The sequence below is a fragment of the Schistocerca serialis genome, unplaced genomic scaffold (genome assembly GCF_023864345.2).
Source record: "Schistocerca serialis cubense isolate TAMUIC-IGC-003099 unplaced genomic scaffold, iqSchSeri2.2 HiC_scaffold_604, whole genome shotgun sequence".
Classification (NCBI taxonomy): Eukaryota; Metazoa; Arthropoda; class Insecta; order Orthoptera; family Acrididae; genus Schistocerca; species Schistocerca serialis.
In genome coordinates, this window is record NW_026048195.1 from 85001 (window position 1) to 90000 (window position 5000).

A 5000-nucleotide genomic window follows, 5' to 3' on the forward strand; every position below is an offset into this window, starting at 1 on the left:
ACAGTATCGCCATCTATGAAAATACGGCGAAACCACATGCAATACCTCCATCTATGCGAATCTGACAACACTACGTCCGCCATGTCGAGCGCACCGCAAAACATACCGCCATCTGTAGGTCTCCCGCAACATGACCTCCTGCAACGACGATACCGTCATCTATGAGACGCCAAGCCGACTAAGACAGCCATGGGCCCACAGTGCCCTTCTTTCGACCCCACCCACAAAGCCTGCATCCTCTGTCGACAACAGCACCCCAACGCCAGCGCCTCTGCCGCACGAAGTCGTGGACCGGCAATCACTCCACCTGCACCCGTCCGTGCCCCACCCCAACCGCCCAACTCGCAACTCCAGCGGATGAACGGCGGACTTTGCTCGCACTCGCAATGTGCAATCCACCCCTATAACGTGCGTTTCATGAAGAGTTATGTCCAATATGCGACATTCCCGCTGTCCATATACATGAGCTGCGAGCTGTACCACGTACGAGCTACAGACGCGATCGCGTTGCTCTCTGTACGAATGCAGATGCTCAGCGGCAGCTAGGAGGCGCTCCATCCATGTCGGTACCGGTGAGCGTTGCACTCGCAGTCGCAAAAACGTACGGCAAGTATATTACTCGGAAGAGTCAATGACAGTCCAAGCCCCCCCTGCGTGGGAAGAGTCTTTCTAGGCCATGACCCACCAGAAGGGCGCAGCGTCCCCCACCCCAGACATGTGACGTCACACTATCGGTATTGACGACTAGACTGATTCCTTATAATCATTTGCCATACACCGGTGGAAGCTGCCGAGACGAGTAACTACATGGCGGCCTCGCCGTGTCACTAATGTACAGAGATACAACAGTTTCGACTGGAACCGGATGAAACGTATACACGGCGCTGATTAGTAATAGATAGAGCCATCAAAATACAGATAATGTATACAACTGTCCGTATACATGCTGAAAGACTCTGCTCACAATCACAACCACACGTCAGCCAGACACTCTTATCACGCACTACTCTCTGCCTGTAACAGGCACAGAGACAATATGTAAGCACCAGCATGGAACAACACCCAGTGCATCCTCTCCGCCACATTAGACAATCCACACTATCATAACCAGACCGGGAGGTCCACTCACAAAACAGAATATCCCACCCTTCCGACAACCACCATTGCTCAGCTAAGCCACCAACACCCACACACGTCCTACACAGGGGTACACCCAACATCACAATACTGCCTCCTGTCACAGCACACAAACAATGGCAGGAATGAAAGACACAGGTCTGCCACAAGCATGGAATCAGAGCGCCGCCTGTCATGAGCCAAAGGTGCATCCTGACGTGGCAAATCAGATGATGCCGCAGGCATCCACTTACTATAATCACAATCAACAAACCGGCCGCCGCCGCCGCCGCCCCCCCCCCCCCCCCCCCCCCCATACACCTTTCCTTACAACAATGTGTACCTTAACCTAACCCATATTGCGCCTTAACCTAACCCATATTGCGCCTTAACCTAACCCATATTGCGCCTTAACCTAACCCATATTGCGCCTTAACCTAACCCATATTGCGCCTTAACCTAACCCATATTGCGCCTTAACCTAACCCATATTGCGCCTTAACCTAACCCATATTGCGCCTTAACCTAACCCATATTGCGCCTTAACCTAACCCATATTGCGCCTTAACCTAACCCATATTGCGCCTTAACCTAACCCATATTGCGCCTTAACCTAACCCATATTGCGCCTTAACCTAACCCATATTGCGCCTTAACCTAACCCATATTGCGCCTTAACCTAACCTATATTGTCCCTTAACCTAACCCATATTGTCGCTTAACCTAACCTATATTGCGCCTTAACCTAACCCATATTGCGCCTTAACCTAACCCATATTGTCCCTTAACCTAACCCATATTGTCCCTTAACCTAACCTATATTGTCCCTTAACCTAACCTATATTGTCCCTTAACCTAACCCATATTGTCCCTTAACCTAACCTATATTGTCCCTTAACCTAACCTATATTGTCCCTTAACCTAACCTATATTGTCCCTTAACCTAACCTATATTGTCCCTTAACCTAACCTATATTGTCCCTTAACCTAACCTATATTGTCCCTTAACCTAACCTATATTGTCCCTTAACCTAACCCATATTGTCCCTTAACCTAACCGATATTGTCCCTTAACCTAACCTATATTGTCCCTTAACCTAACCTATATTGTCCCTTAACCTAACCTATATTGTCCCTTAACCTAACCTATATTGTCCCTTAACCTAACCTATATTGTCCCTTAACCTAACCTATATTGTCCTTAACCTAACCTATATTGTCCCTTAACCTAACCTATATTGTCCCTTAACCTAACCTATATTGTCCCTTAACCTAACCTATATTGTCCCTTAACCTAACCTATATTGTCCCTTAACCTAACCTATATTGTCCCTTAACCTAACCCATATTGTCCCTTAACCTAACCCATATTGTCCCTTAACCTAACCCATATTGTCCCTTAACCTAACCCATATTGTCCCTTAACCTAACCTATATTGTCCCTTAACCTAACCCATATTGTCCCTTAACCTAACCCATATTGTACCGTAACCTAACCTATATTGTACCTTAACCTAACCTATATTGTACCTTAACCCAACACACGTTGGGCCTTAACCTGCTCTGTAATTGTCATACGACGCGTTAAATTAGTGTAGTGTTGCCTAACTGCAACCCCCGCAATATAGTTTGCTACTCGCACTGCCCGGTCCCCAGAGTATCGCTTCATGTTAAACACCTTGCAGCTATACACTGTAATGCGGATGGCAGCAGGACGTACATGCTCAATGCCCTTCGCAGTTGTTCATTGGCATTCGCATGGCGAAGCACAGCCTACGTTGTGGTACGGCTTGTGTCAACTGTCCGCTGATGTTGTACGTCCAAATCACACACTGTACTGCACATTGGTCCTCATGTACTGAATGATACATCGTGGTACATGTGTGACCGTACCACGACTGCGCCAACAACGGCGAACCATACGGTCCAAATATTGTGCACTCAGCTACGTGTCGTCTCCCTATAAGAGCTGGATTGAAGTATGGTATGCCGTGGATGGCGATCAGCATGAGCCGTCTGTTGATGTAGTGGCGCGTGTTGTCAGACGTAGTCGTCTCTTCTCACACACCGTGATAGCATGGTGCACTGCGTTCCACATCTGCGACATGCGACAGAGGCCGGTTGACAGTCGTTCGCGCAATGGACATCGCATACGTACGGGGGCCACCTTCCACGTGTTCGCGAAGCGTGCACATGTTGTTGCGTGTATGTGGGCAGACATAGTGTGTCGTGACACCTGACACAGGCATGCAACAATCGTTGAATTTGCAAATGGCGATGGACGTCTACGTTTGCTGGTGACGTTACGCAAATGAAGAACTGGTAAACCGTTGTGGTGCGGTTGTTCTCGCTAGAGGTGAATCAGTGATGGCGACGATCGGTTGAGCTACCAACCGGTTGTTTCAGCGATACCCACCATGCCCACGAACGTGAATGGCATGTGGGTGTGAAGCGATACGCGGCGGTGGCTGGGTGGGACCGTCCCCGGCCGGTGAGGGGGGGCCTCCCGGCGTGCTGGCCGCGCGGTGCGTGGGCGCACGCGCTACAGCCGGCTGGTGGGGGCGGCCAGTGGCAGGCGCGCCGGCCGACGGAGGCGGCAGGCGGCGCAGCTGCGCGCCGGCGCACCCTGCACGCGGCGCCGTGCGGCCAAAGTAGGTCCTCGCGGGCCCGGTGCGAAGCGCGGTGGACATCTGCAGTGTGCTGGTCCGATTGAGGACTGTGTGCGCTGAGGATGCGCCGCCGCCCGGCGCTCGGCGCCGCGACGCCGTCTGCTGCTCGGTCGCCTCTGCGGTTCTCGCAGGTGGATTGTATCGCAGCTGTGCGGACGTGTTGGCGCGTGCGCTGTGCTGGGAGAGTTCGCTTCGGCACCCAAGTGGGGCTTTTGTCCTTCTGTGGCGCTGGCGTTGGAGCTGCCGGCCACCGTAGGTGGCGCGTGTTGTCTCCCGCCGGCAATGCCACGACAGCACGCTCCCCGGGCCTCTGTCGGCAGCGGCAAGCTCAGTTGGGAGCACGGGTGGTCGCACCTAAAGCGTCTACTCGCCAAACTCCGGGCGATTGCGCCTCTCTCGAACCCGACCAAGTACTTAGGACGGCGCTGCGCGCCGCCGGGACCTGAGAGGGTTTCGAGGTGTATTGTGCAGGGGAGCTCAGCCTCCTCCTGTTTGCAGAATAATTGAGCGGACGCTTGCGTGTTCGCGCGGGCCCCCGGGACACACTCCCGGGCGGCCGGCTGCTCAGCTCTAGTTGACGCAGCTCCCTGGTTGATCCTGCCAGTAGTCATATGCTTGTCTCAAAGATTAAGCCATGCATGTCTCAGTACAAGCCGCATTAAGGTGAAACCGCGAATGGCTCATTAAATCAGTTATGGTTCCTTAGATCGTACCCACGTTACTTGGATAACTGTGGTAATTCTAGAGCTAATACATGCAAACAGAGTCCCGACCAGAGATGGAAGGGACGCTTTTATTAGATCAAAACCAATCGGTCGGCTCGTCCGGTCCGTTTGCCTTGGTGACTCTGAATAACTTTGGGCTGATCGCACGGTCCTCGTACCGGCGACGCATCTTTCAAATGTCTGCCTTATCAACTGTCGATGGTAGGTTCTGCGCCTACCATGGTTGTAACGGGTAACGGGGAATCAGGGTTCGATTCCGGAGAGGGAGCCTGAGAAACGGCTACCACATCCAAGGAAGGCAGCAGGCGCGCAAATTACCCACTCCCGGCACGGGGAGGTAGTGACGAAAAATAACGATACGGGACTCATCCGAGGCCCCCGTAATCGGAATGAGTACACTTTAAATCCTTTAACGAGTATCTATTGGAGGGCAAGTCTGGTGCCAGCAGCCGCGGTAATTCCAGCTCCAATAGCGTATATTAAAGTTGTT

At 52.2% G+C, this 5000-nt stretch overlaps 1 non-coding gene across 1 annotated transcript in view; it reads left to right on the forward strand.

Annotated features, from left to right (window-relative positions):
- The first annotated feature begins 4369 nt into the window (after positions 1–4369).
- Positions 4370–5000, forward strand: part of LOC126448332 (small subunit ribosomal RNA) — a 1911-nt gene continuing 1280 nt past the window's right edge. The window contains exon 1 of the ribosomal RNA XR_007584111.1: positions 4370–5000. This exon is cut by the window's right edge and continues 1280 nt beyond it. This is a non-coding gene — a ribosomal RNA (small subunit ribosomal RNA).